The sequence below is a fragment of the Marmota monax genome, unplaced genomic scaffold (assembly GCF_021218885.2).
Source record: "Marmota monax isolate L192 unplaced genomic scaffold, Marmota_monax_Labrador192_F-V1.1 WCK01_AAM20220418_F8-fsc00018, whole genome shotgun sequence".
NCBI lineage: Eukaryota > Metazoa > Chordata > Mammalia > Rodentia > Sciuridae > Marmota > Marmota monax.
The window spans coordinates 1,804,345-1,817,133 of record NW_026692201.1 but is presented as its reverse complement, the minus strand read 5'-3'; positions in this window follow the sequence as shown (position 1 = coordinate 1,817,133).

Genomic DNA, 12,789 nt, shown 5'->3' with positions numbered 1-12,789 from the left:
ATATAACCTTTTAGCCATGAAGAAAGATAATGACAATATCTTAAGAAAGCCAGAGAAATGCAACATCTAAATAAGAAATAAATAACAGCTGGAGTGGGGTGGCCCACACCTGTAATCCCAGACACTCAGGAGGCTGAGGCAAGAGGATCACAGGTGTGAGGCCAGCCTAAGCAATTTAGCAAGGCCCTAAGCAAATTAGCAAGATCATGTATCAAAAAACAAAACAAACAATAAAAATGACTGGGGATGCGGCTCAGTGTTAAAGAATCCCTGGATTAAATCCCCAGTTCCCAAAACAAACAAATAGCAAAGTACAGCCTATGTGTAGGGTGATATGGGGTAGCAGATTCAAATTAGACAGAAGAGGTAATGTTTGACTTACATCTAGGGAATATGTTGGCCCAAGAGCACCTTTTAAGGCACACAGCCATATTTAAAGGACAAGGGTCATGCCCCCTTCCTTGGACAGGCTTTGCTCTGAGGTAGAGGCTGGTTTCTCAAAAATGGAGTCACATCAGTATCTCAGGACCTGTTGAGAAACTCATGTGTCTCCATTTTTTAAAACAGCATCTACCTCAAGGCCAGTCCAGAGGGAGGGGGCGTAACCTTGGAAAAACCCACAGAGCACTTCCTAGGCTCATACCCATCCTGCTGAGTTGTTTGTCTGCAAACAATAGAAGAGATCTGCTGCGCCAGGTGTCCCTGACTCAGTCAAGCCCCCTAGCAACCACCAATCAGCATGAGACAGGGAAAATACCTGGGATTCCATGCTGCAGTCTGGCTGGAATCACTGAAGCAGGAACAAACTTTATTTCTAAACTCTACCAGCACACTCCACACACGCTCCGCTCCCCGGGAATTCTCCCGAACGCCACCCACGCGGCTCCTCCAGGAACCACCAACCGGAAATCCCTCCTCCGGCACTTCCCCAACCAATGCGAACTCTTCAGGAATCCCCACAAGAGCTCAACCAGAACTCAACGGGAACTCAGCGAGAACTCAAAAGTCATCATCTTAATGGCTCGCTGGCGTCACCTCTCAACCCCTACTTCTGGCAAAAATGCCATGCGTCATCCCGACTCGGCTGTGGCCCTCAACAATTCCAGATGACCCCCCAGTAGTTTATGGTGGTTGATAACATGTTGGGAAAACATGTAGTTTAGCATGTACATCCCTCATGGCTTAAACCAATCAGTTCAAAGGAACCCCCCTCTTGTACTAACCAATCACCCCTACCCAACTTGTTCCTGCCAGTGAATGTGCTAATGAATGTTAAGAGTTGTTTGACTTTCCTGCGGTATGGAATGATTTGCTGTGTGATGTTGTGACACAGAGAATCCCCCCAAACCTATAAAATCTCACTGAACAAAGGACCAGGACTCACTCCCTGGGACCGCTGCTTTGGGAAAGGTTATGAGTCCAGCTGGAGCTTGCAATAAAGACTCTTGTGTGATTGCATTGGATTCGGCTCCTGGTGGTCTTTCGGGGTACCCCCAAATCCGGCATTACAGTAACTGTGTTAGACCACGACGCAAGAAAAGACCACTGACTCCAATTAAAATCAAATTAAAGCAAGCTTATTATTTCGACCGGCCGGGCTGCCTTGCCCATCAAAATCGTGGGAGCCAAGGACAGTGGCGAAGCTTCCTTATAGCCCGGTTTTATAGCCCAAAAAGTTACACAAAAGGGGGTTACAGATAACAACACTCTGAGGAGCATAACACAAGTTTACATATTTGCTGGCCCCGGCATCAGAGAGAGTGGTTATCCGGCCAGGGAAGGCCAGAATTTATGAGGCGTCACTAAGGTTTAGGAAAGGGTTGTTATCTGGTCAGGGAAAACCAGACATGGGTGAGTTCAGGGCACGGGCAGGCATTCCAATCAGCTTTACAACATCAACTAATGGCCAGGCCATACAGATGAAGCCAGATTTAAAATTAGGTAGTCAGTGTAGTTAGGTAAATCGGGTCTAATATCGAGTGAAATCTAAAATGGAGGCCATGCTGACAATGATTCCGGGAAACGCAGGACAACTCATGGAATGTTAATGAAGTCCCAGAAAGGCCCTAGGCCAAAGTCCATCCCAAAGAAATGTTAATGGAACCCAGGAACCACCCCCAACAGATTTGGAGATAGCCCATCCCAGAGAAGTGATAAGCCCATCCCCAAAAGTGATAATTAAGTCCTTCCTGCCCGTTTGGCCCACCTGTGTCCCAACCCTTCCCCCTAACATTCCATCACCAAAACTATAAAAAGGGGAGACAACCGCACTTCCACGGATTCCACCTCTTGGGTCCCCTTCTTCCTCCCGGAGAAGTCTTTTCTGCTGTCCCTTAATAAACTTCTAATTTCTATTCTGACCTTGCCTCGGCGTGCTCTCTGGTGTTATTCTTCAACATCAGGGAAGCAAGGATTCGTCACTGGCCAACAGTGGTAACACAGACATCCTAATATTTTTACAGAAAACAGAAATGAATCCTTCATAACTTGTGACAAGCTGGCTTCAGATCTAAAGAGAGAACTAGGCTAGGTATATCAACTGACTCAGCCTGACCTAAACTCCAGACAACACCCCATCATTATGCAAAGAAAGGGAATTGCTATCTGGAACTGAAATCCTGAGAAACACCTTGTTCGACATGAAATAGTAACTACCAAAAAGAATTAAGGTGATGAACACAAGGACCCTTCCCTGACAATTGCCTAGCAATTGCCTAACAGCAAAGTATCCCCCACTCCCTCACTCCCTTATAACTTCCTGAGGCTGTAAGCAGAAGATGGGCTTTAGCTTCAGCTGGGACCACCCTCCACAAGTTTACATCCTCTTTCTCCCTCATTTGGTTCTTTCCTTACAATTAAGACCAAAAAAAATCATTAATTAATTAATTAAAGTATTTGTGATGTTTAAGCAAACTTATCAAATTGGAGGATTGTGTCAATGAGCTTTGTGTTGCTGAAGCAAGAATTAAAGACAGGCTGTCAGTGTAGATAGGTAATTGGGTCAGAGAGAAAAGATGGAGGCCAGTTTGGGTCTGGGGAGTTGAAGGCAGCCTCTAGGAGATTAAAAATGCCTCCCAAGAGCCCTTCCTCCACCCTCACCAAGATAACCTGCTCCAGCTCCAACCTGTTGCTAAGGTGAGGAGGAGTCTCAGGAATTGTTCCTCCCTACAGGGAGTTGTCAAAGTTGTTAATTAATGCCTCCGGGGCTGCTCCTTGCCGCTGAGATCACTCCATCTTTGGTCCTTCCCCCTTGCTTTTTTACTTCACACCTTTAGGTATCTCACTGCCATTCCTGCAGGAAAAAGAAAGGACAGGAGAACAAAAAACTAAAATGTATAAAAGGGGCAGGATGTTTCACTTCTTGGGATACCAGGACACCATCCTCAGCCTTCTTCTCCCTCCCAGAAGAAGTCTGTGTTACTATTTTTTAAATCAAACTTGCTTTCTAGGCTTGCCTCACTGCTTCTCTAATGTTCAAACTTCAACATTTGAGGAATCAGAATTCATCACTGATAACTGGCAGTATCATTGCTGTCACCAAAATACTCAACTAGTGAGAAACCAGCCTCTACCTCAGAGCAAAGCCTGTCCAAGGAAGGGGGTGTGACCCTTGTCCTTGGAAAGACCCACAGAGCACTCCTAGGCACATCCACCCTGCTGAGTTGTTTTTTTTTTTTTTTTTAATATTTATTTTATAGTTGGACACAATACCTTTATTTCATTCAATTACTTTTTACATGGTGCTGAGGATTGAACCCAGGGTCCCGGGCATGCGAGACGAGCACTCTACCGCTGAGCCACAACCCCAGCCCTGCTGAGTTGTTTATCTACAAATAACAGGAGAGATCTGTGGAGCCAGGTGTCCCCGACTCAGTCAGGCTTGATGAGGACTCATAGCAACCCCCTAGCAGCTACCAATCAGCATGAGACAGGGAAAATACCTGGGATGCCAGATGACCCCCCAGTAGTTTATGGTGGTTGATAACATGTTGGGAAACCATGTAGTTTAGCACGTACACCCCTCGTGGCTTAAACCAATCAGTTCAAAGTGAAAGGGTAAAGTTTCTAAGCTGCAAGGCCTGAGTTAAAAAGTGAAGGACCAGGAATTGTTAAGTTCCTCTGCTACATCCAGAACCTGAAATTCCTGAGGCAGTTAAGACAACGACCTACTGGCCATTTAGTTGATTAATAGCCTAGGGCTCTGTACAGCTTGTCATGTAGGCATACAGGGCCCGAACCAATCAGTTTGAATGTAACCCCCTCCTTAGGAATGACCTATCACTCCAGCCTGCCCTGTTCCCGCCAATGTATGTACTAATCAAGTCTAAGAATTGTTGTTTGACTTTCCCGCGGTGTATGGTGATTTGTTAAAGGAGACTGTGATGTATGTAAAGTCCCCCACCCTCCCCCAAAAAAGTGTACTTAAGCATTGTTCAACCCCGGTTCTGGGCTCTGGGCTGCTCTCCCTTCTCGAGTGGGCATGGAGCCCCAGCATGCTGGAATCTCAATAAACCCCCTCCTGCTTATTGCATAAAGTCAGTCTCTTGGTGGTCTCTTCCTCTGACGCTTCGCCGGACCCTTACAAAAGGAACCCCTCCTCTTGTACTAACCAATCACCCCTTCCCAACTTGTTCCTGCCAGTGAATGTGCTAATCAATGTTAAGAGTTTTTGTTTGATTTTCCCGTGGTGTGTGATGATTTGCTAAGAGATGCTATGATGTATGTGGGGGTCCCTGCCTTCTCCAAAGAGTGTGTAAAACTGCTGCAAACCCTTTGCTCCGGGCCTCTTAGCATCACCAGTTGCTGTGTGTGCGCAGAGGACTGAGCTAGCTCGCAATAAACACCTCTTTGCTGCTTACGTCCATCTTGGTCTCTGGTGGTCTTTTGGGGGTCCCAAATTCCAGCATAACACAAGAACCATGTAAAGGAGGGAAAGTTTACTTGGAGATCACAGTTTCAGAGGCCTCAGTTCACAGATGACCAACTTTATTGCTTTAGGCTGAAGATAAGGCAGCCCATGATGGAGGAAGGATACAGAGAGGAAAGTTGATCAATGCTGACAGGGTCAGGATTCAGAGAGAGGTAGAGCGAGAAGGAGGAAGAGGCACAGGGAGGAACAACCCTTCAGGGCACATTCCAACAAATGACATTCTGGGACATACAACAGATCCCACAAGGACCAGTAGCTTCTACTTTTTGCCTCTTGGAATTCTCTGTCTTGGAATCCATGTACCACGTTATAAGGAAGCAAATAACATATCTTATGTAAAGAATTCCTAAAAGTCAACCATAAGAAGACAACCAACTCCATTTTTAAAAAGGGCAAATATTTGAATAGACATTTTGTTGGTAAAGATGGCGTCAGGAGCGCTTCTCTTTTTTTTTTTTTTAACATTTTTTTTTTTTTTTAGTTTTCGGTGGGCACAACATCTTTGTATGTGGTGCTGCGAGCGCGCTACCGCTTGAGCCACATCCCCAGCCCAGGAGCGCTTCTCTTCCGGGAGCTCAGGTCCATGATGCACCGAATGGTGTGCGAAACTTCACCTCCAATCCCTGAGAACGGCGCGAACTCTTGGCCAATGAAGAAGTAACAGCTCACTCGCCTTGCTCCTCCTCATCCTGCATTAAATCCATAAATATCAACACACTGTTCGTGTTTCCCCTCTTCTCCTCTCCCCCCTCCCCCTCCCTTCTCCCCCCTCCTCTCTCTCTCCTCCCCCTCCTCTCTCTCTCCTCCCCCTCCTCTTTCTCTCCTCCCTCCCTCCTCTTTCTCCTCCCTCCCTCCTCTCTCACTCTCTCTCTCTCTCCTCTCTCCCCCTCCCCCCTTCTCTTCTGTGACTGGCCGATATGGACCAGGGAAACGGTTGTTTTGGCTTGTTGAGTTTACAGAGCTTTTCCACCGTCCTTTACACATTTCACCAAAGATGCTACAGAGTGACTAATAAGCACATGAAAACATGCCCAACAATACCCATTATTAGAGAAATGAAAATTAAAACCACCATGCGATATTACTTTTGGTGTAGTAGAAAAGCTGTAATCAAAAAGACAATTGCTACTGTTTGCAAAGCTGAGGAGAAAATAGAACCTCATGTATTACTGAGGTGAATATAAAATAGTTATTTTGAAAATCAATTTGGCTATTTCTGAAAAAGTTAAATGTTGACGTTCCTTCTCTTTCTCTCTGTAATCAAGTTATATGGATGTCTCTCACTTTTTTTTTTGTACCAGAGATTAAACTCAGGGACACTCGACCACTGAGCCACATCCCCAGCCCTATTTTGTATTTTATTTAGAGACAGGGTCTCACTGAGTTGCTTAGCACCTCCCTGTTGCTGAGGCTGGCTTTGAACTCTTGATCCTCCTGTCAGCCCTCCCTCCATCCCCCGCCCCCCTCCCCATGGTAGATGTCTTTTTATTGTGATGTTTTGACCTTTGGGGTTTATAGACTTCACTGCCCCTCCCAAGTTTAGCCAATTCCTAAACATGATAATGAACTCACCCAGCAGGACTATTCATATACAACCAACCAATCCATAAACCTAATTACCAATTGGTTTGAGCAATCACACAGGGAACCACTATTCCCTTGTTCTAATGGCTCCAGGACTAGGTGCAGGATAATTAGAAATAGCCAAGTCCTAAACCTGCTCACTTACCTCACCTGTTCCTTCTCATGGAAACCACCAAAAAGGGCTCTAGCTTCCCTATCCTCCTGCTGCCTCCTCCTGACCAACACTGTTGCATCATCCTGCCCAGTAAAGGATGCCCCTTCCTCTTGAGTATTGCAACAAACTATCTTTTCAAGGATAGTCATCTCCTGATCTGTTGGTCTCACCATGCCTGAATAAATATAAAGACAACATTTTAAAGCAATATATTTACCATGCAATTTAGCAATTCTGCTTCTAGGTTTTTATCCAAATGAGGTAAAAAGATAATTTCACATAAAGATTTTATACATAGATATTCATAGCTGCATTCTTTATGATAGCCAAAAAAGTAGAAACAACATAATACCCATTGAATGGTGAATGAATATATGTGCTATATCCACACAATAGAATACTTACTCAGAGATAAAAGAATTGCTCTATTGATAGAAGCTAAAACATGGATGAGCCTATAAATATCTATACTAAAATGAGAGAAGCCAGGCACAAAAGACCACATGCTGTGTGATTTTTTTATGGAAATATTCAGAAAAGATGAATATAAAGAGAAAAAAATAGTACATTCACGATTGCCTGGGCTTGGAGTGGGAACATGGGTTGACTGTAAGTGGGCATGATCGTTTTCTTTGGGGGAAGAAGATATTCTAAAGCTGGAATTCAATGGTTGCACAACACTGTAAATTTGCTAACCATCATTGAATTGTATACTTAAAATATATGAATTTTATGGTATGCTATTTAAAAAAATAAGATTAGAACAAAAAATTAGGAGCCTTGCTGCTTCCTGAATGTTTTAATTCGTTTATGCTTGTTCAAAGACCCTGATGAGAACAATTAAAGAAGGAAAAGTTTATTTTGGCTCACAGTTTTAGAGGTTCATGGTCAGTCAGCTCCCTAGCTCTGGGCCTGGTGAGGCAGAACATCATAGCAGAAGAGCATGATGGAGGAAAATAGCTCAGGACTTGGCAATCAGGAAACAGGGAGCTCCACTCACCAAAGACAAAATATAAACCCACAAACTCCAGTGACCTGCTTCCTCTAGCCTCTCTGTACCTCTCTACAGCCACTAATTGGGTTACACCTTTCAATCATTTTGCCTTTGAATATTCTTGCATTGTTTCACTTAAGAGCATTGAAGGACACCTTATATCCAAACCACCGGGGAATAACATGATATTTCAGAAGAAGGTCTGTGCCGCGTCCGGCTAACGGAGCCAAGTCCGGCGAGGGAAGGCGGGGTTAAAAATACACAGGACACTAAGGTTCTTCATCCAGGAGGGAGCATGTGCGCGCTTTATTGCCAGATTTGTTCCCCTTATATATCTTTTTAACAGCTGCGGGAAATTACTCAAAAGTGAGGAGGGAAGAGTAATAACTGCGTCCTTGGGTTACCGTCACGTCACCGTCCCCTATCAGGAGGCTCGAACAGGTCAAGATGTTCCCGAGAGACACATATGTGCGAGGCAGATAAACAGGGAACCACAAGCCCGCTTCACGGCCTTGTGAGCTGGCCACATTGACATGCATAACAAAGAACTGGGGGTTGAGTCCCCAGGGGCCAGGGCGGGCCTGCTACCAGCAGGTCTGGGCACTATTCAATTTTCCTACATCCATCTGACTATGTGAGACAGCTGTTCTATGGGACACCCAAGAAGCAACCCTGACAGGTGTCAATGCAAACGCAGCTCTTGCTCCAAAGGGGAAAAGAGATAGTTTATTTTGAGCCAAATATAAGTCACCATGGCCCAGGAACACAGATTTAGGTTATCCTGAATAATGTTTTCTACTATAGAAGAGGTTACATGAACTTTTATAGTCACAAAACAAAGGAAAGTTATAAATCAATGCATTTGTCTGATACATTGGTGGGGACTTCAGGTAGGCTGGATACAGCAGAGTAGGGATGTCTTCTGTAGGTTTCAGATGCTATCTTGTAACACACTTGGCTTTAGGGTTGGTAGAGGCTAGAGGTGTGCAAAGCTTAACAATGCATTCCAAAAGCTTTACCTAGTGTTCATGAGGATGTTAGGTCTGATACAGAGGTTGGTAGTACAGCTATTGAAAGGGGCTAACATTAGCCCAAGATAATCTTGACTCTTGATCTGCAACATGCCATAGGTCTACAACCATGATGTTGTAGTCAGCTGAACAGTTTGAAGGATCTTCAGTACACAGGTGGCAATCACACAGGGAACCACTTCTTCAGAGTTCTTCAGAGAACTTGAGTTCACACAGGACTGAACCAAGCCTGGGCAGGTACAGTGGTTTCTCCTCAGTGTGGAGCCATCCTGCCTTAATGGTTTGCCATATGTATGTGTAGGAGAAAATGTGGGCTTTCATGGCAAATCCTTCTGTGTTACAGATTTTAGTTCCATAGGAGATGCTTTACAGCTCTGTACCTCATGGGTAGCAGAAATACAAAAATGATTCTTATCTATAGATAGGCAAATAATGTCCTGTCCAGCAGAGGTTCAGTTGACTTCTTTCTCCCACAATGGAAGAGGTTAGTTTTGCCTCGTTTGCATATTCATTGCAATATTCCTATCATGAAAATGTTCTTTGACTTCTTTGAATCAGTTTTTTTTTTTTAAGATTTATTTTATACTTGTAGTTGGACACAATACCTTTATTTATTTATTTATATGTGGTGCTGGGAATCGAACCCAGTGCCTCACAAGCATGCGGAAAGTGTTCTACCAACTGAGCTACAACTCCAGCCCCTGAATCAGTTTTAAAACCTACCTGATTCCCTAATTCTGAGTATAATAAAATCTTTAACATGTTCACCTTTTTCTGAATGAGAATCAAAACTGACTTCATCTTTTTTAAACCCAGGACTGCTTAACCACTGAGCCACATCCCCAGCTTTGTTTTGTTTTGAAACAAGGCCTTAATAAATTGCTCAGGGCCTCACCAAGTGGCTGAGGCTGACTTTGAACTTGTGATCCTCCTGCCTCAGCCTTCCACACTGTTCCAACTTCATCCTTTTTAAGTAAATTATCTTTACCATAATGGTTTTTAGTTATTTTAGAGCAGTTACAGGTTCACAGAAAAATTGAGCAGAAAGTACAAAATTCCTATACACCCTTTGTGCCCCTTCCACAGAAACACCCCCCCCACCCCATGATCAATATACTGCATCAGACTAGGACATTTGTTACAATTAATGCACCTACACTGACACATCATTATCACCCCAAATCTATATAATGTATGATTTTTTATTAGTTGTCATCTTCATCAAGTCTCAATACTTTGACTTCTAGGTATTGTTCTATTAGATACAGTCTCTCTGTAAAAACCATCCCACTAAATAAACCAATACAGCCTGCCCTTTCAGAATTCTGCCTTAACACTATGTTAGACAACTTTCCATTACTGTAACAAATACCTGAGACTTAAAACAAAACAAAACAAAACAAAAAAAACCTTAAAAATAAAAATAAAGGTTTATTTTACCTCACAGTTTTGAGGTTTCAGTCCTTGATTAGTTGGTTCTGTTGCTTTGGGGCCTGTGGCAGTGTGGCAGAAGAAGCTGATCATCTCACAACAGAAGACAAAGAGGGAGAAACTGGTGTCCTACAATCCTCTTCAACGGCATGCTCCCAATGAACTACGATTGCCCATTAGGCCTCACCCTCTTAAGGGTGAGGTGAGCTTGGCTCTTCCAACTGAGCCAAGCTGAGGCAGAACCAAGCTGAGGACGAAGGCATTAATATATGGGTTTTGGGGGGGACTTTTTCTTGGGGAGGTACTGGGAATTGAATTGAGGGGCACTCAACCACTGAGCCACATCTCCAGCCCTTTTTTGTATTTTATTTAGAGACAGGGTCTCGCTGAGTTGCTTAGTGCCTTCCCATTGCTGAGGCTGGCTCTGAACTCAGGATCTTCCTGTCTCAGCCTCCTGAGCTGCTGGGGTTACAGGCCTGTGCCACCGCACCCGGCTTGGGGTGCGGGGAGGAGCATGTAAGATGCAAACTATAGCATACATGTTGTAATATAATGGCAAATTCCATTCACAGAGAAGCCAGTGGGAATCCTTGGAGAACCAGAGGAGATTGAACTACTTCCAAATCGCTTCCTCATGCATACACACATCATGAAGAATTAGAATGAATTAAGCTTTTGCCAAACACCCGAGTCCATTCTAGACTCCTTCTGTTCCCTTCATTTTTTAATTGAGCAAATTTGCACCAAATGCCCACTGTGGGCAGGTGTACTACCAGACCCTGGAGGGACAATGACAAGTGCATCGTTCTCAAATGAAATTATGATAGACGGTAGGGGACACAACAATTGTACAATCACACAAAGACGTAATGAAAAAAAGTGCTATGAAAGACGGCCACAACATAAAATCAGCTCTTGATTCAGTTAGAGAACGGGGAGGAGGAGTCGTGACTTCTCCAAAGAAATGTCATTGGGATTGAAACGTTAAGGATGAAGTTAGCCAGGGCCTGTGTGTGCACACAGGGTGACATGGCAGTTCTCTTCTCTTGAGAAGAGAAGAACATTCTAGTCACAGCAGAGTCACCACAGCTGGAGTTTGGGCAGAGAATGGAAAGTGGGGAGAGAAAGTTGGTGATCTAGACAGAGCCCGGTCTTTGGAGCACATGTGAGGTGCAGAGGGAAACTATTAAAATATTTCTCTCCTTTATAAAATATTTCAGATTTAAAAAGACCATTTTATGGAATATGGTTGGGTGATACCCTGGATACTTGCAGCAGTCCAGGGATGAGATGATGTTCATTTGGACTAGAATTGTGGCAACAGAGTTAGAAAAAAATGGAAGGACACAGGGGATATTTGTGGAGTAAAATAAAAAGGACCAGGGGATGGGCTAAATGTGGGAGGTATCACAGTAGAGAAACAAGTCAAGGACAAGTCCTAAACTGGGGGCTTGCGCTCCTGGCTGGGGCCCTCACTGGTGCAGGGACACCAGAAGAGAACACATCCCCTTATCCCTGTTTTGGTCTCAGAGTGTCCCTCCAGCTGCTCTCATGGGGTGTGGTTCCTGGCTTGAAGGCAGTGAGTGGCCACTCTACACTCCCTGGAGAATGATCAGCAATCCCAAAATGAATACAGATTTTTCAAAACAATGGCCAGGAGAGGTACCGCATCTCTCGTAGGTCCAAGTACACAAAGCCCCTGAAAAGTGACACATAAAAGCCTGGCCAGATTCTTGATATGAGGAAGAAGAAATGCTGGGAGAAAAAGAAGACGCTGGGTAGGGAAGTCAGTGGAATACGTGATCCTGAGTCTCAGAGGATAATTGATAATTCCCAATTCTTGACATCCAGTTAATCACCTAGTCCTATTGATTCTGCTCATTAGTAGCTTGTGAATCAAACCTGTCACCTCCTTTCAGAGTGGGCGATCATGTTCTCATTACTTCTTTACCTGAATTATAATAGTCATATCAGGATTCAGTAACAGAAACCCAAATACAGCAGCTTAACACCTTTACAACAGGGAATATGTACAAAACCCTCAGTGGACACCTGAAACCATAGATAGTTACAAACCCTACATATACCATGTTCTTTTCCTCTACATACATAACTGTGATAAAGTTTAATTTATAAATTAGACATAGTAAGAGATTGACAATAACAAATAAAATAGAAAAATTACAATACTGTGATAAATTGCCAGCTTCACTACTCTTGCACTTCAGGACCGTTATTAAGTGAAATAAAGGTTATTTAAACACAGACACTGTGGTACTGAAACCATTGATCTGATGACACATACAGCTATTGAGTGAGTAATGGGTGCATGGCATACATAGCCTGGATACCCAGACAAAGGCATTATTCACTTCCTGGGCAGGAGGGATCTGGGCAGTGAGATTTCATTACGTTACTCAGAACAGTGCACAATTTAAAACTGATAACTTGTTTATTTCTGGGATTTTCCGTTTAATATTTTCTGACCACATGGAAAGTGAAAATGCAGATTAAGTGGGGACTACTGAAAAAATGAACAGTACAGGGCTGAGATTGTGGCTCAATGGTAGAGAGCTTGCCGAGCACGTGTGAGGCACTGGGTTAGATCCTCAGCACCGCATAAAAATAAAGCTATTTGAAAAATGAGCAGTACAGAGCTGAGGCA